Genomic DNA, 23,012 nt, shown 5'->3' with positions numbered 1-23,012 from the left:
CTAATGTAGAATGATCTGTATAAACAAGAACAATATCTCCATAAAATGACAAAAGACGTCTATTTGTTTTATTCCAGTGTGGCATCGGTGCACTGGACTGCCTCTGCAGCTTCTCTCGGAAGGTACCAGTTTGTTGTACGTAGGGAACAAGGAGATAAACTAGGGGCTGATTCAGTGGAGAAGGGAACAAGGAGATAAACTAGGGGCTGATTCAGTGGAGAAGGGAACAAGGAGATAAACTAGGGTCTGATTCAGTGGAGAAGGGAACAAGGAGATAAACGTGGGGCAGATGCAATGCAGAGGGAACAAGGAGGTAAACTAGGGGCCGATAGACTAGGGGCTGATGCGGGGCAGAAGACGGGGGCTGATGGGGAAAGCGCCTCCTGGGATAATGGAGAAAGGCTCAAGAGGCCTGCCAAACATCAGCACCCCGGTGACGAACAAGAGGGAGGGAGAGATGCTGATACGGGAGGGGGAGTTGGGGAGGGGGGGGGGGGGGGGCTGTACAGAGAGGAGATGAGCTCTAGGGTTGAAAAAGAGACAGACTGTCTGGAACCGGCTTCCTTGCCTTGACATTTCAGTGTCTGACCTGCAATTAAAACAGAAAGGCTAGGATAATGGCCTCTTTATTGGTTTCCCTCATGCCTTACAGAGCTGGCCACACCCCGCCTCCCACTGGCTGGCCCTGATGTTCCTCTCCCCAGAACACACCTTCACCAAGATCCAACGCTGCAATACATGTCACACAAAGTGCATCACATACACAACGGATGCATTTCACATTTATCTGTAAGAACGTACAGATAGTACTTTTGAATTACTTTTTGTAATCCAAAAGTACAACGCCACAAAGTCAATGTTTTACATCCAGTGTCTCAAAGTGTTTTAACCCCCCCCCCCCACACTGGGAGTAGGGTCACTGCGTTAGGGTCTGTGTTATGACACCCCCAATGGCAGTAGAGTCACTGCATTGTGGTCCGTGTTATGACCATGCAGGCGCTTCAACCCACCGGGAGGGGTCGCTAACGCAGCGACCACGATACAAACCCATCATATGCCTGCCTCATCTAATCTAATGAACACAGATACTCTGGAACCGTTATTAAGAATATAAACCCTGCTGTATTAATAGACAGTAGCAGTCTAACAGTCTGACAACAGGACTGTGATATACTGAGTAAGCACCGAGCCAACAGAAGCCTAGTGGCAGTGTGGCAAGACGACAGCGTGTGAGGAGCGTGCGGGGCGGTCGGACCACTTCAATTCAGTGGACGTTTTCTATTTGTAGACCTTATTTCTAAATCTGTGGCTGAGAACCCCTGCTATAGACAACAGAACCTGTTCTGTTCTGACAGAACCGTTCTGTTCCATAGAGACAAAATAAGGAAATAACTGCACACACGGAGGAATGTGATGTGCGGATCAAAGAAATGCTTCAAGAAAACATTGAAAGAGTGTGTGTGTTTATATGTGTGTTTGTGTGTGTGTGAGTGTGTGACCATCTGTGAGCGTGTGCGTGTGGGCATATATGTGTGTGTGTGTGTGTGTGTGTGTGTGTGCATCTGTGAGCGTGTGCGTGTGGGTGTACATGTGTGTTTGTGTGTGCTTGTGTGTGCGTGTGTGTGTGCGTCTGTGAGCGTGTGCGTGTGTGTGTTTGTGTGTGTGTGCGTCTGTGTGTGTGTGTGTCTGTGTGTACGTGGGTGTTTGGGTGTGTTTGTGTGGTACTGGTTGTGGGGTGTGAACCACGAGTCACATGGGTCCCGTCATGGTAATCTCTGAACATGCGGCCGAGTCAGAAGGGCCATTAGGTCTCTACATGTGCTAACACACACATTAGGCTCTGAGCGGGCTGCTAAAGGTCTTTTGTCCTTTAGTGCAATAGGCTTCGCACCAGAGGGTGATTATGGGCAAATGGTCGTGTAATGACGTGTTGGCTTAGCTAATGTCCGAGCAAATGTTCACTGCTTCAGCAGAGCAATTCGCCAGAAAGATGGAGAAAAGGAACATGCAGACATGGCCGGTCGAGCGAACACTAAATTACCTAAGGTATTCAGAAAACGGCCGGAGGCCCCACTATATGAATTCATTAATGTTTAATACCAGCAAGCATTGGTCTTTGAAACACTTTGCTATTTTTTCTCCAATCTAACGTGAAACATAAAAATGCAATATTCCTGGTGTGTCTTTACACCTCCTGTATATGACATTACAAATTTATCATTACAATTATTTAATGTGAAATGTAACAAAAATGTAAACTATTAGAACCACAGTTACTTAGTTGACCACCTTAAATGTTCTTTGCGTCCCTTATGCCCCTTTTCCGCCGGCGGGTATGCTTCGGACCCAGCCCGCCTCAGCCCAGTAGTGAGGTTGCGATATAGGGGGATTATTTGTTCATCAACACGGCGGATGCGTGCGCAGAATGATGGCAAAAGAAACATTTGTTTGACCGGTTGCCAGGGTTATCTCTGTGTGGTTAATTTGCAGTTGCAGTGTTAATTAGCGATTTTGTCAGCTTACTGTAACATTAAACTGTAATCAGAAAACGCGGTTATATGCTATAGACCCAATAGTATCTGTGGTACAAAGGCTGCGACGAATTTGAAATTATATATTGTGTTTTGTTATTTTCCCCCTGTCGCACGGAACTGTGATTCTATCGACCAATCAACGGACGACGTGTGTAGCTCGAACTTTCTGGCACCCTTTCAGGTGTCTCAGTGCCCCAACGGAGGAGTACTGCGAGACGAGTACGGCTCAGTCCGGATCTCACCCCAACCAGACTGTTCACCCTCCCCCCTCCGGGAGGTGCTACAGGTCTCTCCGGACCCGGACTAGCAGGTTCAGGGGAAGCTTTTTCCCTGCGGCTGTCACCCTTCTAAACTCGACTCGACCCCCCCCCCGCGGCCATCCATTGCACTAATCCATACTAGTTGACTGAACAATTATCCCTCTACTCAAATGTACATAACCCCTGTATCAACACCCATAGTACTCTATTTATTTTATTATATTATATTTATATATGCTGCACTTATTGTACCTCTGTGCTGCTCTGATACTGTATAATTCATGTACAAACTGCACTTTACTGCTCTTCTGGTAGGTCACAAAACCTAATTTCGTACTCTGCACAATGACAATAAAGTGAATCCAATCCAATCCAATCTGTAAGTGTTGTCCACCAGGGGTATATCTGTTACTCTGTCCATCAGGGGGTATATCTGTTGTCTCATCTCCGCCTTAGGTTCTAACCATTCATGATGCAGCTGGTTACATTATTTCAACATCGAATCAAGTTTCTGTGAAACACTGAGCTCATCCACTTCAACCTTTGCATTAATAATACATTCCTGATGAACCTATATTATGGTATTAGATGTGATATTTAAATTGAGACAGGACCACTAACATTATTGGGAGCCCCATTACTTTTATAGACACAGTTCATGTTGCTTTTAGTGAGAGAGCCTACTTTCATGAACACTAATTCTTGTATTGTGACCATAATAAACCATGCTCTGCTGCTCTGCCAAAATGAAAGTGCCATTAAAGAAATGCCTTTTAAAACCTTGTCAAACAAACGACAAAAGCGTAAACACTCTGGCAAGGCTAACCTTGCATTGATTCCCAGAAATCCATTCTTGTTTCCTCCAGGCTTTCATAATCATAGCCTTCATATTTCCCTCTTCCACCCTCCCCTCGTTCTCTCTTTGTACTGCGAGCAAATCCACCTTCAGATGTGAATGTCTTCGAGATCTGCTCCAGCCTGTTCCTCATCTGCATTCTCACGTGGAATCTGGAACACCTTTCACACCGTGCCATCTCTTCATGCCCTAGTTTACCCATCAATGTCTTCAACCAAGTACCATCCCACCTTTTGTTACGTTACTAATAAAACTAAAAGGTCAAATGGATTTCCACTGTAATAATATTGTTGGTTGGTGGAACCCGATTCCCTGTTTGGGTGGAGCCTGATTCCCAGGTGGGTGGAGCCATGGACTGATTCTTTAACGTCATACGTTGCTGGTGTAGGAGCTTAAGCTAAAGCTAGGGAAGCGCTGTGATTGGCCACTAGCCCCTAGCCTCATGGTTCCCTTCCAACGGGTCACAGCCAGCCTCACGTGTTCCTCTGAGCATGTTGTGGGTCCCTGAAGATCATCCTTCTGGAGTTCTGGTTTGAGAAGGTAGGTTGATTGTATGTGTAATTAATTAAGTACTTAACATAATTTCTACGGAATACTTGACATTATCAGGGATTCAATTAAACGTGGTGCTAATCTCTGATATGAGACATGCACTTTAATCCTTTAATCCCGCAGATAAAGACCCATAAGAAGTGATCAAAGTAATGAAGAAGCGGTGGGATGGAGTAAGGCACAACGTGTTAACGTCTCACCACACAGATGGGACATCGCTCGGTTCTAAGGATCCCCACACAACCTCCCGCCCCCCTCGTTGCCGCGGTTACCTCTCCGAGCACGCCTCTGAACGGCCCCATGCTAGTTGACATGGTAACTGAGCTCATCCTACCACCTGGGGGGGGGGGGGCTGAGGGGGTGAACCTGGGGCAGTAGACCGGGTCTCATACACCGGGTCCCGTGGACCTAGGGCAGTAGGCCGGGTCCCCTGGACCAGGTCCTGTGGCGGGCCACCAGCTGGGCCCGGGACCTCTCTCTGGGGGTTCTGTACGGATGCAGCAGGTGTGTGGTGGAGGTCAACGCTTAATCACGCAACATAAAAGAACAAACAGCATGCATACACGACGCCCGCTGTCACCCCAATTATACGCACCCTTACTCTATCTCCCTCTTGCACAGACACACGCCTTCATGGGGGGCCTCACATGTTGTTGTGAGGAGTGTTTGATCTTACAGTATTGTGTGATCAGTCTTCGAGGCAAGATGGATACGAGAAACAGCAGGTGGTCTCGCTTTGTGTGTGTGTATGTTTGACTGTACCACCATTTGGTAAATCACAATACATGTGTATATTGTAGAAATGAGAGAGAGAGAGAGAGAGAGAGAGAGAGAGAGAGAGAGAGAGAGAGAGAGAGAGAGAGAGAGAGAGAGAGAGAGAGAGAGAGAGAGAGAGAGAGAGAGAGAGAGAGAGAGAGAGAGAGAGAGAGAGAGAGAGAGAGAGAGAGAGAGAGAGAGAGAGAGAGAGAGAGAGAGAGAGAGAGAGAGAGAGAGAGAGAGAGAGACTACACCCTCCCTTAGTCTCCACCCTCCCTTAGTCTACTGACTCTATTGAAGGGAGAACAGCTGTTTTTTTCTATCTGTTGCGTCCACAGTGATTATTCATCAGGGCTGCAGTCTCGGTGGAAAGTCCTTTGCCCCGGGGAAATAAAGAAAGGACTCTGATTTTTGTAATCGATTTCTGAAAATGTGATTATCTAAAGCTCTGTACGACCGTATTACTCATCTCAGCCTCTCAGAGAGTCAAAGAGAGAGTAGCTCTGTGATGTCATGCTAAGAGCTGATCCAAGATGGGTGACTTTGCATCCTCTCTGTATCAGCCACATGCCCCTACATCTCAGATCCTCTGGAGCCGTGCGGTCAGGACATTTGATACCTGATGATCCACAACTTTGTGACATGATCTGTTTGACCACGGCACAAAACCTGTTTGTCCATCACATCTACTAAGGACTTGACCTTTGACCTGTGCCTCAGGCGGTGAATAACATGTAACGTGATGGTCACAGGATTAACCTCTGGCCATGAGGTCACCTTATTGCAGTTGATACGCTAGACCGACACCAACGTTAGAACTAAATCTGTTTAAAGAGCACTTTATGGTTATGTTTTGGTTTTAAGGGTGAAAGCGTTCATTCGCTGTTCGTAATGCACATGAAATTGGAGGTTGGGGCGACAAATAGCTTTTATAAGATGGGAGCGGTGGTCTCCGTCGATGGGGCAGAGCTCGCCTTGAGGTAGAACCCGTCGGAGACCAGAGCGAGCTTTAATCACCGCGCTAGGTTAAGGCGAACCACACACCGGACCAACTGCCCAATTCGCGTCGGTAAATGAAGTCGGGCTATTTAATCTGGCCGACTCGAACACCGACAGTGGCGGTACACACCTGCGGGATTACAGCCGACGCCGTACGTTCCGCGCCGTACGTTCCGCTAATGTCTCCAAAACAACAGTCGGCGCTAAACTGTATTGTGTGCCAAAAAACACGAAAACCGGAAGTAGCAGGTCCTCTTCTTCGATTACACAGTTTATCTGGTATGTTTACCATCCTCACTTCCGGGCTTCACTGATTCGCTAGTCAAGCTGCTAGCCCTCCACCAATCAGAATGGTAAAAGAATGACCGACTCGAATGGCCGATTACACATGTTGAATTGGCCGAAATGAACGCCGTCGTGGCCGATTTGAGCGACAACACCGAATAGACTCATGTCACCGACGCCGATTTTCTCTGCGTCGGTGACATGGTGCGGGCTTGCCTTTAAATTACAGGGGAAAATGGAGCGATGTCATTGGACGAAATGCTACTTGCTGCTGAAGTTACCATTCGTGTTAGGCACAAACAAAAAATACATGAACAGAAGAAAAGTGAACTGACTGAATTGAAGATGAAATTATGTGTTCAAATGAAAATAGCACAAGGAGAAGCAAGAGAAGGACTGCTGATCTGGGAGCGGTTGTCCCCTGTTGTAGTCCCGCACAGAGCTCAGACTCACACACAACATGAATTTCGTTCCACCTAGCTTGGTTGGTGGGTTCCACCCACTCATCAATCTGGGATCGCTCCCGTTGGGAGGGATTTGGGCCCAAGATTTAATGGTCGAGACAATAGGGACCGCCGGGCGGGATTTTTAAAGATGTGACGTAGCGGAGAAGCGACGGTTTTGATTCAGACAGGAAGCAAGCGTCAACATCGATGCTATTTCCTCCGTGTTGTCCAATCTAGCGAATATTCTTTTCTTCTTTCTTCGTTCTCGGGTTGGTTTTGATGTGAGTGGTTGAAGTAGCACGTCAATAAGGATGACGGACAAGTGGTTTATCCAATCATATGCAAAGATGTTTGAAGTGGCCCAGCCTTCTAAAACACCTCTCCAATGGATTGATCCCAGATGGATGAGTGGAACGAAATTCATCTGGCGAGATTCAGGTTAAGGGTAAATAGGTTCCTAGGGTAAAATAGGTTCCTAAGGTAAGGGTAAATAGGGTGGATGGGTTAAAGCCCTCCCTTTCATCCAGTAAAAATGGATGCCGCAAAACTAAAATAATTATTCTATCTACATGATCATTTATGAATTATTTTAGTCAAATTATAATATCCCTCTCCAACTGAATAGCTCATATTTATTATCTATTCCAAACAGGAGTTGAGATGCCATCTTCTGTAAAGATATTGAATCTTTTCTTATTCTGCTTATGTTTATGAATTTCCTTAAAACCGCCCACACTGTTTCGAAATATAGATTTGTGTCCTCATTATTGCATGCTTACTTAAGCTTCATTAAGATTCATGAATATTCTGAATGAATATACCGCGTGTGCATGCGAGTGTGTGTGCGTGTGTTAACTTGATGCACTCGGTCCTCTACTCTGCTGTTCTCTCCCACTCAGCCCTCCTCCAGGTTAGCCTGTACTGCTAATGCTAAGAGAACGGACACACACACACACACACACACACACACACACACACACACACACACACACACACACACACACACACACACACACAATGCTATTAGATTGGGGATGGGCAACCACATTAAAACAAATAATACTAATAAAGATAAACACACACTGTTTTATCCCCCCACCCCCCCCCTGCCGGCAACAATACCAAACAGCTCCCAGTCCACTAGCCTCATCCTCATCATCCTCATCATCATCATCGCTACATGCTGGGAAGCTGAGCAGAGACGATATGAGCAGACAACATGTGTGTGTGTGTGTGTGTGTGATCTTTAGGTTTAGGAGGCGTGGCCTGCGGCTGTGGGCCCCCCCCCCGGGGATCTGCGGGGATCAGGTGGTGGCGTGCGGACGGAGGTGTGGCATAAATAGCCTCACTGCTCAGCTCTCACTGCTCACAGTGAGCGACAGGAGCTGACAGACAAGTTAACTCCATTGGGTCGCCATGCAGTAACCCTCATTATTGTTCATTATACAGGCTGTAATACATGATGACGAACTGTTATGGTGATACACTTATACTTATATGGTGTGCACAGACATCCAGGACTACCTTAGTGCCCCTAGTGGACCTGGATCAGACCTGGACCCGGATCAGAGCTGGTCCGGGATCAGAGCTGGTCCCGGATCAGAGCTGGTCCCGGATCAGACCTGGTCCCGGATCAGACCTGGTCCCGGATCAGACCTGGTCTTGGATCAGAGCTGGACCTGGATCAGAGCTGGACCTGTATCAGACCTGGTCCTGGATCAGAGCTGGACCTGGATCAGAGCTGGTCCTTGATCAGACCTGGTCCCGGATCAGAGCTGGACCCGGATCAGAGCTGGACCCGGATCAGAGCTGGTCCCGGATCAGAGCTGGTCCCGGATCAGAGCTGGTCTTGTCCTACCAGCTCCCATCGGGGTCGTGGATCAGAGCCGGCAGGGGGTCCAGTGTTCCCAGCGGCGGGGGCTGGGCCGGGGCTCCGCTGGGCTATCATGTGTTATCTTGTCTGGACACACAGAGCTGCCTGAGCGCCACAGGGGGGCGTCCCAGCAGACAGGGACCACCCCCCCTTGCAGGACAGGATCCGGGCCGGCGCTGACACCGGACCACCACAGCTAGACAAGACCCTGAGGCCCGCGTGTGTGTGTGTGTGTGTGTGTGACTGTGTGTGTGCGTGTGTGTGTGACTGTGTGTGTGCGTATGTGTGCGTGTGCTTGGAGAGTAATTAATTGTGAGTGATTCATTTGAGGCTCACAGCAGAGAGCTGGTGTAGAGACCTTTTTGGACTACGGGGGAGGGGGCTGGTGGGAGGGGGTGGGGGGAGGGGGGAGGGGGGGCTGTGGGAGGGGGGAGGGGGGGGCAGAGACACGGCCAATACCAGGACTGCTCCGCTGAGCCGAACACCAGACTTTAAACCCTCACACCAGACGTGTGCGTAGGCAGGACAAATCCCGCATAGACACACAACTATCACACACACGACTAACGCAAACAGCAAACGCCCACGCACACACAGACACACACTCGCACACAACTGAAAACCAACCCTGCCACACCGTACCCGGCCTTCAGCCCGCCATCCACCAATAGGACCCTTCGTCTCTCATTGTACCTTCTCCTGTGGGCGCCGATCTGCCTCTCTGAGACTCGTCTCCTAAGCCACTCTGGGTCTCGTCTCCTCAGCCTCTCTGGGACTCGTCTGCCTGTCAGGTACCCGTCTGCCTCTCTGGGCCTCGTCTCCTCAGCCTCTCTGGGCCTCGTCTCCTCAGCCTCTCTGTGCCTCGTCTCCTGGCCCCGCCTCCAGACGAGGCCGCTGCTACTGACCAAACAGAAGGGTCTGACCTCCGCCACCCGGGGTCGGGAAGCGAACAAACACAACCCAGATAAATGGAAATTAATAATGTAAGCCCTAATATGTGGACTCAACCTGGACCATGGCTTCAATAAGATATGAGAACGCCCCAGAGCCCTATAAGTTCTGAGTACGGTACCAGAGCCCTATTAGATACGAGTACGGTACCAGAGCCCTATAAGATATGAGTACGGTACCAGAGCCCTATAAGATATGAGTACGGTACCAGAGCCCTATAAGATACGAGTACGGTACCAGAGCCCTATAAGATATGAGTACGGTGCCAGAGCCCTATAAGATATGAGTATGGTACATGTATATCTGTCTTGGAAAAGAAGAAAGAAGAAAAATGACGGAGTGGTTTGGGCTCGCTTCCACATCTGACGCCACTCAACAATGCAACAATGTTAGCGTGTGACCTGGCTCACACTGAGATGAGACTCATTCATGTGATTTGCCCCGGTTCACCATTACCATTGTATGTGATTTGCCCAAATCACAAGCACAGCCATGTTAGCAGGAAGTCCACACTGTTAGTGAAGTGTATTCACTGATGTCTTACCATGGGGATGGGATGTCCACAATGTCAGTGAAGTGTATTCACTGATGTGGTACCATGGGGATGGACCAATATAAGCGCACTATAAAGTGATGCGAAAATGACTTCTCTGGCAAAATTACTTTTGGGTTTGTTTGAAATGTTGCAGAGTGCGTTGAGACCCATCGTGTCATGTAGACGCTAACCTTACTGCTACGGAGATCTCGATTCAGACTGCAGCAGCCTAGAGAAATCTCATGTGAATATTCATATTACTACACAAACACGCAGGGCAGCCCGTCTCCAAACAGCATCCACCGTTAAATCTTCTCAAAATTTTTGTTTAATGACCGTAGAAAAACACTGGGGGAGGAGAGGGGAGAAGGGGAGGGGAGGAGGAGAGGAGGGGAGGGGAGGGGGAAGAGGATGAGGAGGCGCAAGAGGAAGGAGGAGGAGGAGGAGGAGGAGGGGGAGAGGAGGAGGGAGAGGGAGGAGGAGGAGGAGGAGGAGGAGGAAGAGGAGGAGGAGGGCAAAGAGGAAGGTGAGACTGGCTATAGCAACACAAGGAAGAAAAATGCTTTGAAGGGAGGTTATTTTTTCGCCCTCCCTTTGTCTATTTGTCTTCTCCCCCTCTGTCTCTCCCCCTTCCTCCCCCTCCTCTTCGATCTCTTTAGACTCAGGGAGGAAATGGAGGATTTGTTAAAAGGTCGTGGCAGATCAAAGTCTGGTTGCATCAGACAACCTGCCGGGAAGCCGAGGAAAGTTAGAAATGGCAGAACAAATGGGGGGGGGGGGGGGGGGGGAGTGGCCCAGAGGGGGTGAGAATGCACTGGCTGGGTCGTAGGGAGACGGAGGGAGAGAACAAGGCTGATTAAAAATGGAACAGAAGGAACGAGGAGAACAGGAGATAAATGTGGGGAGTGGGATAAAAGAGGGGAACGACGTCAAGGAAGGAAGCACAGCAGGGGGTGTGGGGGGACATGTGAGACCCCCCCCCACCACCACCACCACCACACGCGTGAGACCCCCCAAGCCACACATGTGAGACCTCCGCACCTCGTTATCCACAGGGAGTGTCTTCTGAGACGCTTTCATAATTATCCGGTCCTCACTCTTCCACACATCATCATCTCTACCTCTGACTCCATCAGTCCAACTGGTGGTTCTTTACCCAGAATACCTGTTGTCTCTAGAGGGTGTTACACAGCACACAAGAAGCGTAAAGGACGTAGAAGACACCGAATCCACTGAAATATCATGTACATCCGTCTTTAATAAGAGTACCGAAGTATTGTAACTGGATGCAATACGAGTACAAATGACAACACTGGACTAGTCCCGACTGAATGGCTCTATTAGCCTATAGAACTGTTGTGGGAAATGGGTTTTATTGGGATAATCCCATTACCTAATGACTTCACTGTACCATCCCGACCGTGAGACCGACCACAACCAGAATGCGTTGACCAATCAGAAGACAGGACTTGTTGCCTCTACCCCATGGGGACCTGGAGGATAAGAACAGAGTCATCAGTCTCATTGAACTTGGGAACACATCTTCAATATATTTCAAAGTGTCCCTTGAGCTTTAGCGTGTTGTTATTATATATTCCAACAACGTCTGCATTTATAGATGGAGCACAAATGGTAAAGAGGAAGAATAACACAAGAATAACCCTAGGAGAGGGTTGGTTCTCACTAAATAATAAAACAGATCTCTCTGTTGGTTATGGATCAAACTTGGACCAAAAACATAAACTTCTCAAATTCAAGTTGTGGTGGCAACAGGGCAAGCAGAGCACCCTAGAATCTCTTTCCCTAGCAACCTCGTCCCTAGCAACTCCGTCCTCACATCGCCCGACGGCACGACACAAACGGCATTCTTTCAGCTTTCCCTCAAATGTGCCTCAATTCAGTCCAAGCCCACAAAAACACAGGAGGAAGCCGTGAGTCATGAAGAACTTTAGCTGCCCCTGATTGACCTTTCAGCTGCCAATCTGCTCATAGTGGAATTCAGTGGGGTTCAGAACACGGAGACAAATGAGTTGGAGATCAGCCCCAGAATCTAAGCCATGATCACCTTCTGAAGGCCCTGAGAAGGGCCTTCAGAAGGTGGTCGTGGCCATAGAGCTAGTGTATTTAAATTTACATTTAGGGTATTTAGCAGACGCTGTTATCCAAAGTGACTTACAATAAGAACATTTGTCATAAGAAGTTAAACAATATATCGCTGTCGGTACCTTAAAAATGTTCATAGAACCAAGTGCAAGTACTAACAATCGCTAGGCTAACCCATTCCCGATATACAGCAGTGATAGATAGCTACTGCAGATGCTACACAATTAAGTACGATGAATAAATACAACGTACATTAAGTGTGTACAATAAGTCCCAGGATGTACAACATACAATGGTGGGCGGGAGGGACTGGATGGCTATGAGTGCACATAGACCCACATAGACCTAGTGCACATAGACCTAGTGCAAATAGACCCACATAGACATAATCCACATATACCCACATAGAGCTAGAGCAAATAGACCCACATAGGCCTAGTGCACGTAGACCCACACACACCTAGTGCAAATAGACCCACATAGACCTAGTGCACATAGACCCACCTAGAGCTAGACTAAATAGACCCACATAGACCCACTGAGAGCCGGTTCACAGAGACGTGCACACATATATCAAAGAAATAAACATAAAAATAATGATTTCCCCATCCCCATTTCAAATTGCATCAATAATTTATTATTCAACGCCAAAGGCAGTTGGTCTGCATGTTAAACCATGTTTCTTTTAAACACGCCATTCCCAGGACGGTCAAAAGAGAGTAGAGAAGATGAGGACCAAAACTTTGATCCAAACTAAAGCAGAGAAATGCTTTTATTCAGAATCCGAAGCCGCTCCGAGTGCGGCCACTAGCGAACAGGAAGCCGATCAAACCGTTCAGATGGGACCACTTCTGATAACTATGTCATTGATAACAAGGCCATTGTCATTATTACAACCCCATTCTGAAGAGGTGCTCAAGTTGATCACCAACAGGATCGGAGTGTCAGGAGACATTACAGTATATAATTGATATATATATATATACTAGAGCTGTCAGTTAAACGCGTTATTAACGGCGTTAACGCAAACCAATTTTAACGGCGTTAAATTTTTAACGCAAATTATTATTTTTTACAACATTTATTTAATTTTAATTTTTTTGGGGCTCAAAACAAAGAAGCAGTAGCCTGACTGCTATGTTCAAGGCATATCTTTGTATGTTCATCGTTTAATTGCATTATAGGCTTTTTTTTTGTACCGTCCTGTTCGATCAGTATATGCCAATGTTGTTATCAATAAAAAAACATTTTCACAAGGCAAGCCGATGCACTTCTCCATGTTGATAAGAGCATTAAAATGAGAAAATTTAATGGGACAAAGAATTCAAGGGATATTTAGCATAGAAAAAAAATATACGATTAATCGCGAGTTAACTATGGCATTAATGCGATTAATCGTGATTAAATATTTTAATCGCTTGACAGCCCTAATATATACATATATATATAATGTATGTAGGATAGGATAATATGGTGAGAGCAGAGGATTGACCCTTTACTCTAAAGAGCCTGCTTTAGATTTGGACTTTCAGACAACTTGTTCTCAATAAAATGCTGGAGGAAGGAATACAAATCAGTGGTTTATTCATAATATGCGATGCTACGCTCTGTCTCACTTCAAGCAGAACATCCTGTTTCTTAGGTGTCCAGTTCATAAACGTTGCGTCAAAAAATGCCAAAGATATCTGACCCACGATCCAGCAAGCGCTGGAGAGGCAGAGAATCCGTCTCGCAGTCTAGACAGGGCTACCAGATCGGAGAAAGAAGTTAAAGGAAAACAAACCCTTCGCCTCAATGTGGAGACGTCTCCCTACTTTCGATTAGTTAAAGGCCTGAGAGAACCACAATGGAGAGTGCTGACCCGGATAGAACTGTTCCCTCCACCTCCCCTCATCATCTCACCAGACCAGGGAACCAGCACCCGCGAACATCTTACAACATCCATGACCAGCGTGCTATGTTGGTCCGGAAGAAGATCCTGGCACACACAGGAGACCAAAACTGCTCGGGAAGAGTGGCAGGTTGGAACAGGATAAGACATCTCGTCCTCAGCAGAACATTGTAGGATTGGGATACAAGGTTGAAGCTCAGAACATGTCCACCCATGGGGTTCATCCAGACTGGACAGACAAAGTGTTCCTGCACAGAAGACAGGCCAGAGGCACACAAAAACCCTGATCTATTATTTAGGAATCCTGTATTTTATGTTTCTGGGGACAGCATCAAACCACAACGCAGACTAGACTTCAATCCGAGAGGAACATCTGCCAGAGTTTGAGGCGATACTCAAGTTCCAGCCGTTAACGGAGCAGGAGCCGAGCTCATCTCGTAGGGATATTACTTCAAAATATTAAAAAGGAGTCTGGAGATTGGGGAAAACAACTACTCCATCTGACAGAGATACACAGTTCCACATCCCAGTAGCAGCTGCCATTATTACCGTTTATGCGAGATGATTGTATTTTATTTCCTTCTCTAAATTCTTTAACTACTGGTTAGGGGCCGAGAGAGATGCAGAGGGAACGACCGATCATTCATTCAACTCAAAGATAATTCACAACATTAATTGGGAATAATCATTTTGATTTGCTTAATTGGAGAAAAGTACGATTTGACATGTTTTAATTGTGCACTATGGACAATTATGTGAAAAAAGGTAGCTTTGCTGCAAAAGGACTGGCATAAATGATATGCGGAGAGCTGAAAACTGTGACACCCTAATTGGATAATGAAGACTAATGTGCGCTGAATAAAGATGGGATTGTTAAAGAATTATGTGTGTCGTACTCTTGGAAAACTGCAGGCTCTTTCAGGATTGGATTGTTTGAAGCTCTGCAGCACGTTCTTCTTCTGGTGTTCAGGCCAGTGGCGGATGGTGGAATTTATTTGAGGGGGGGCTGAACGTTTGCATTCCTAACCCATTTAGGGGGGTCTGGGGGCATCCTCCCCCACAAGATTTTTTTGTGATTTTCACAAACAAACGAAGCATTTCTGGAGCATTCTGACAAAATAGTAAAGGCAAAAAAATAACATTTACTTACAAAGACGAATGGGGCCAGGGAACTAAGTTTTAAGTTAATTTTTTTCCTTGTAGAAATCAGCAACATTAAGAGTGCAGATACATCAACAATAACTTCGAATTACACACAAGGTAACATTCTCTCTCCCTCTGCGTGTGAGTGAGAGAGAGATAGAGATAATGGGTGAGTGTGTTACGGCCAAGCCATTGTGTTGGTAAACGTCACTCATAAACATATCTACAGTCTGCATATGCATTTAGACAAATACAATGAAATATGAATTCCACAAAATTCATGTAAATGTGCCAACTTTTGTTTGTGGTTGTTGAAGACACACTTAAGGCATGATACCAACATAGGTTTGCAGAGGACTACATACAGTACAATATGCACACTGAAGGCCTGATGCCACCATAGGTTTGCAGAGGACTATATACAGTGTGTACACTGAATAGGTCTGCAAAGGACTATATACAATATGAACACTGAAGGCCTGAAGCAACCATGTTTGCAGAGAACTATATACAGTATGTACACTGAATAGGTTTGCAGAGGACTATATACAATATGCACAATGAAGGCCTGGTCCCACCATAGGTTTGCAGAGAACTATATACAGTACACTTGAAAGGGGTGGGGGGAGGTTGTGAGGGTCTGCAACCAGTGTCCATCTCAAGGGAAATACATATAGGCCAGTGGAATAAATAGAAGTGGCTTACCTCTAGGATGGCTAGCTTCACACAGTTGTTCATATGCACTCTTGCTCGCTTGTGTTTTTTTTTTCCGTTCTGACAGATGTTTCAGGTCTGTCAACCCTGTCTGTGTCCACGAACTATCACACGCACTTATTTTAAAAAGTATACAAGGAAAGCAAAAAATTGCATTGGCATACCCACAGCTAGTTAGCCAAGCCTGAAGCAAACTCTGGAAAAACTTCTCTTGTAGGCTCTATCCTTTTCTCTTGCTTGTTGGGTCATGTTCACTTCTGTTCTTTAACTTGCAATTTTTCTGCAAATGTTCTTCTTTCGAAGGGATTCATAAGCAAAGACTTAACTACATTTGGGGCTAGCTGAAATCACAAGGAAACAGTGGTAGCAGTACTGAAAGTCGCCATCTTGCTGATCTCTGAGGTAATGGCAAATCCGCGGTTACGCGCAGTGGACGGTGCACTGCGCTTGGGGCTATATCTTGAGCGCCCCAGAGCCATACAATTCGACGACGCTGATTGGCGAAATGATGTACTATTCTGCCTAGCAACGGGGGAACCATTGGCTAATAATTCAGGCATGTGGGGCTGAGCGAACTGCGCCCCACGGAAGACATCTACTTCACCAAAATGAACGTTGAATATGTAAGTGAATGAAGATTTAATGATGGGGGATTCAAAAGATATTCTAAAGTAAATGCATTATTCGAATGCAATTAAAATAGATTAATTCTCAAAATGAGAAGATTATTTAAAAAAAAATATATAAATATATTTAAAAAAGAAAAGATGGCCGGTCGGCGGGAGGGCGGCGCCCCAGCGCCCTCTATAGGCGAGCCGCCACTGGTTCCAGCGTGACAATCAGCCGAGCTCCTGGTCCCTAGTCGGCCGAGGCCACGTACTGAGACTCCTCAGGTCCCCAGGGGGCCGAGACCACGTCCTGAGGCTCCTCAGGTCCCCAGGGGGCCGAGGCCACGTCCTGAGGCTCCTGGTCCCCCCAGTGGGCTTAGACCACTTCCTGAGGCTACTGGTCCCCACAGCGTGCTTAGAGCACGTCCTGAGGCTCCTGGTCCCCCCAGTGGGCTTAGAGCACGTCCTGAGGCTCCTGGTCCCCCCAGTGGGCTTAGACCACGTCCTGAGGCTCCTGGTCCAGTCTATCTTTGGTCCAACTGTTGATTGCTCCGTTTGTTACTGGCCTTGTTTTTCTATCCAGTGTTTCCTCTGGAAGAGTCCAGCGGGCTCCTGTCTGACTCACGCACAACAGGACTCTGGGTCTGGGGGCGACCGGGGTCTATGGAACTCATTCAACTGGACTCAATTCACTGTATTAAACATCTCTGCATGCATCTATACAGTGTGTGTGTGTGTGTGTGTGTGTGTGTGTGTGTGTGTGTGTGTGTGTGTGTGTGTGTGTGTGTGTGTGTGTGTGTGTTTGTGTGTGCACAAATTGTCACAAGGTCTGAAGCATCATGAAGGCATATATAATGCCCCCATCGTTGACTTTACGTGTTTGCGTACGACTGCGTGCGTGTGCACGTGCGCACGTGCGCGTGTGTGTGTGTGTGTGTGTGTGTGTGTGTGTGTGTGTGCGTGCGTGTGTGCGTGTGTGCGTGCGTGTGTGTGTGTGTGTGTGTGTGTGTGTGTGTGTGTGTGTGTGTGTGTGTGTGTGTGTGTGTGTGTGTGTGTGTGTGTGCGTGTGTGTGTGTGTGTGTGTGTGTGTGTGTGTGTGTGCACTGAGCCTGGTTAATCCTGTCTGACCGGCGGGTTCAGATGATTGACGGCTGGCCGGCCCGTGGAGATGTCCGACGGGGGCAGCTGATCCCCGAGCAATATTAGCGAGGCGTCCAAATAAAGCCGCTTGTTGACTTTACAAGGCCGTCCGCCGTTGATTACGCCCCACGACCCTGCTGCTATCATTTCTCCTGGCAGGGGGAAATAAAGCCATTGTTTTACTGCCACCCACGGAAGAGATACTAAATATAAAATAGGGCGGGTTTATGGTCAGATGGGCCGTCTGCGCTACGACTGCGTGAGTCACGGCGTCTCTGCAGACAAGGGGAGGAGAGGGCGGGAGGAACGAGACAGAAGAACAAAATAAAGGTAGGCCTACTACATTCGGAGAAACGGCAAACCAAACCAAGAGCTAATTGTTTAACATCCCCCTAAATCTTAAATGTCTTTCTCATTTAAGATGGTGAGTTTCCTTGATGCTTGTTTCTAAATGGAGAGATAGATAAATATACATTGCATTTCATTTAATTTAACACAGAACGGACATAGCAGAAGAATTATCCCTTACTGTTTCGAATATTCAGAGCGTTAAGGCCTCTTAAAAAGTGTTAAGGGCTCTTAAAGAGCGTTAAGGCGTTATAAAGTCTCGTGTCTGAGGAAGCCACCTGCTAACAGAGACCTTTGATAGCAGTAAGCTGCACTTTGATGGCCGGTATAATTTGACCGCTTCACAAACCCCAACGCCCGGTATCAGACGTGCTTGTGACGGGACGAGCCCTTATAAAGGACACCAGTTCCACCTGGCTCTCCACAGCCAACAATGACCCCCCCCCCCCCCCCCCCCCCCCCCCCCACCCCCTGATATGGGTCTCTGGCACTCGGGGGAACTGAGATGTTATATTTTTATTTCTACTTGACATTTTTTTGGTACACTTGCACCAATGGCACAGGGCCATGTTTATGTAGAGATTAAAGATGATTTCTGCCGTCGTACAGTGAATATGGCGTGTGCTTACTGTAGGAGTACGCCTGCCAATGTGATCATCTCATAAACTGTCAAACAGATGGATGAGTTATAATTAGCTGCCACTTCCCACAAGGTGTATTACATCTTCCCCTTATACAATTATCTCTATTGTTTCACACACACACACGCACGCACGCACACACACACACACACACACACACACACACACACACACACACACACACACACACACACACACACACACACACACACACACACACACACACACACACACACACACACACACACACACACACACCGGCGGCCTCTTAATCCTGCTCCGACCATCAGAGTGCATCAACATGTGCTCTGGGGAGCAGACATTTGATTCATTGATGTATTGCCCATTTAAGGAGTTCCTCCTTCCTGGGGGGTGTCATTGGCCTCGTTCCCTGGGCCCGCAGGCAGGGTCAACATGGAGCTATGCTGCAGTGTACAGAGACGGCTCCAGAGGAGGGGGTTAAGCTCTACGTGTCAGAGTCTCATCAACTATTCCTCCGGGCCAAGTACACACAATGTATAGGAGATGAGCCTGGAACCAATAAGGCTGCGTGTGTTCTGGGGTTTGTGTGTTCTGGGATGTGTGTGATCCAGCCGGCGTGTGCATGTGTGGGTTCCAGCGTGTGTGTGTGTGTGTGTGTGTGTTCAGGCATGCGTGTGTGCGTGTGTGCGTCTACTGGAGTAGGAATGGGCTGGTTGATGTCGCTGCTACTATGAACAGTAGGAAACTGTTCCAATATCAAATGGCTTTACATTAGAACATCATTGTTACTATTTGGGTGGTCTTGCTCCGCTGAGAGAGGTACGGTTTGGTTTGTAGTTGAATCGCTTTCATGTTAACGTTCTGACGAAGAACATGAAGTACAAAAGGCTAAATGTGGCGCCAGGGATTTGGTTTCAGTTAGCTGTGCTGACAGCCGTTTCACTTTCAACCCCACGAACGTCCTGTACTTTCTGCTGTGACTGCCGAATTAGCGGTCTGTGATTGGTGGGTTAGCCGTCAGTGATTGGTGGGTTAGCCGTCTGTGATTGGTGGGTTAGCCGTCTGTGATTGGTGGGTTAGCCGTCAGTGATTGGTGAGTTGGCTGTCTGTGGTTGGTGGATTAGCTGTCTGTGATTTCCGTCTGTCATTGGTGGGTTAGCCGATTGTGATTGGTTAGGGTTAGCCGATTGTGATTGGTTAGGGTTAGCCATGAAACACGGCAGAACCCAAGGCCCGTCAGATGGTTCCGGTCTTCATATCCGGCATTAGGAGGCTTTTGACGACAGCTCGACGAAGGATTCTCACTGTCTCCTTCAGCCACCCCCCATCTCCCCAACCCCAGCTCTGATTGGCTCATTAATAACACGCAATGTATAATTGATGCAGAGTTATGCTAATGTAATTATATTTTCATACCCTTTTCCCAGCAGAATGAAATACATCATATTGAAACGTTAAATATTTACAAGTTTGGGATTGTGGTTTGATAGAATGAAAGGGAGAGAGAGTTGAGGACTAAAGGACGAGATAGAGGGGGGGGGGGATTTTGGGGGCTGCCCAGATTTGAATCCCAAACCCAGAAGGCATGCAGCCGGTTCAGACCACACCCGGCAATCAGGAGTTGTTCCAACACTTCTAAGGCTGACCGAGATGTCTTGCATGCAATTGAGTCGGTAGGCTGTAATCCATCTCTCTGATGTTCTGGTGATCTAACCTTTTCGACCCTGCTGTCCATGAAACATCGCCAGGCATCCTCCTCCAGAGGTCAGCAACCTGCAGAGGAAGATATCAACCGTCAGTCCTGCTCCTCCATAGGGTTAGGGTTAGGTCATCGTTAGATATATCGGTATATCGGTATGAACCCTTCAACACCCGCAGTGACGTCGTGTTGAGTGACAGCAGCCGCTCCTCTCCTACATTGGTTCCTTCAGCTCCGGGCTTTAAGGCCATGCCGCTGTGGCCTGGAGTGTTGCGGGAGGGTGAGCCAATCCCAAGCAGCTACCCCCAACCCAGGATACAACGATATATTATCCGATAACGGCCGATATATATCGGACATGTGGGACTCCCTAATATGGGCATCTTCCCCTTTCATCCAGCATCACGGGGGCTCTGATAACAAAACTCCGCTCAGCGTCTGACTGTGATCTGTCACTGGATGTCATCGGTGACTTTAAGCAACCCTTGTTTAAACGTATGGAGCAACACACCCAGTGGGCTGTACACACCAATAAAACGATTTATTGGGAGGTCAGAGTTTTCCGAGCCCAATTTTCTCCCAAAGCCGGTTTTGTCTTCTCCCAGCACCGAGTGTGCCTGCTCAACCCCCCCCCCCCCCCCCCCCCCACACACACATACACACACACACACACCCCAACCCCCCCCCCCCCCCTCCCTTGTGAAGCAGTAGCCACCAGTAGTATCTCCTGGCCCATCGCCATGACAACTGGACAGCCGGAGGGGTGGTAACATGACCCGCGAGATCCAATCAGGCGGCTGGGATTGGATTAGATTTGAATGAGGGGTGATTGCATCAGAGCCCCATCAGGTTTATGGGTTATTAGCCCGGGGGGTGGGGGGGGGGGGTGGCTGCTGAAGAAGCTCGGAGACGCTGACGTATTCAGGCCCTAGTGTGTTTGGTACACCAACATGCGGAGGCCCCACTGCACATTGCTAGTTGTGTGCCTGTGTTTGTGAATGTGGATGGGTAGGCTGGCCTGGTCTGAGAGACAACAGGATGTTATGGGAGGTAGGCTGGCCTGGTCTGAGAGACAACAGGATGTTATGGGAGGTAGGCTGGCCTGGTCTGAGAGACAACAGGATGTTATGGGAGGTAGGCTAGCCTGGTCTGAGAGACAACAGGATGTTATGGGAGGTAGGCTAGCCTGGTCTGAGAGACAACAGGATGTTATGGGAGGTAGGCTAGCCTGGTCTGAGAGACAACAGGATGTTATGGGAGGTGGGATAGCCTGGTCTGAGAGACAACAGGATGTTATGGGAGGTAGGCTAGCCTGGTCTGAGAGACAACAGGATGTTATGGGAGGTGGGCTGGCCTGGTCTGAGAGACAACAGGATGTTATGGGAGGTGGGATAGCCTGGTCTGAGAGACAACAGGATGCTATGAGAGGTATGCTAACCTGGTTTAATGTGTCTGTTCATATTCCTGTTATTGTCTGGAAAAGACGGCCTACAGGATTTCTTTTGGAGCGATTCTTGCCCATAGACTTTACCTTGTAAGGTTATATGCATCCGAGTTTCAACACAGCGTCATTGTCTTTAGAATTTTGCAAAACAAACCATAAATAGATAAATGTATTTATAAATGCGGATAAAGGTGACCAATTGCTTAGTATCTGTGGGCTTATAAAGCTTATTATAAAGCTGGAGAGTTGATTGATCGGTACAGAAGACACTCTTTGAAACCGGTTTCAACTACTAAGTTTCTCAGTGCTTGTGAATTGCTAGAGATCTTTCACATAATAAACACCATTCCCACAATAAAGGGTGTTTTTTGGATAAGTGTCCTTTGGAAACATGGATAGGGAAAAAGACTAGGGATTCATTCTTGTGATGTCATGTTGACTCTCTGACTGGTGTCAGAAGTAAACCATTCTCTGGCTTCAGAGCGCACCGCTCATATCTACCAAGAGCAGAACTCTGCATCACTTCTGGTGAATTTCCTCCCCTCAGTCCCCGTCCAAGTCTGTCTCAGAGTCGGCCCATCTTGGTTTATCTCAACTTTTGTGTGTGCGGGTGTGTGTGTGTGTGTGTGTGCGGGTGTGTGTGTGTGTTCGGGTTTGGTGTGTGTGCGCATGTACGTGCGGGTCTGTGTGTGCATCTGTCTGTCTGTGCGGGCGTGTGTGTGTGTGTGTGTGTGTGTGTGTGTGTGTGTGTGTGAGTGTGTGTGTGCCCGTGCATGTGTGCATGGAGGAGAGGAGAGAGAATATGTTCTGCTGAAGTGATTTAACTGAAGGAAACCAAACAGAATGGTTGAGGAGACAGGGGGAGAATTAGCAGAGGTTAGAATGTGAGAGGACGGATATTAGTCAACACAATCTGGAGGGAACACACACAAAATCTGGAGGTAGCGCACCCACAATCAGCAGGAAACACACAATATGGAGGTTACACACACACACACACACACACACACACACACACACACACACACATACACACACACACACACACACACACACACACACACACACACACACACACACAGACATGTGACCCCTTCGAACTCTGAAAGGGATGAGAAAAAGCATTTGCTTTGAGTGCTGAGTTGTGATAAGTAGTACTACTCGTAGTGCTAGTACTACTCGTAGTGCTAGTACTACTCATAGTGCTAGCGGCGCCAAAGAGTTATGATTGCGGGAGCTCGATTGTTTATAG

The sequence above is a fragment of the Gadus macrocephalus genome, chromosome 23 (assembly GCF_031168955.1).
Source record: "Gadus macrocephalus chromosome 23, ASM3116895v1".
Taxonomy (NCBI): Eukaryota; Metazoa; Chordata; class Actinopteri; order Gadiformes; family Gadidae; genus Gadus; species Gadus macrocephalus.
Note: the sequence above shows the minus strand (reverse complement) of the source record.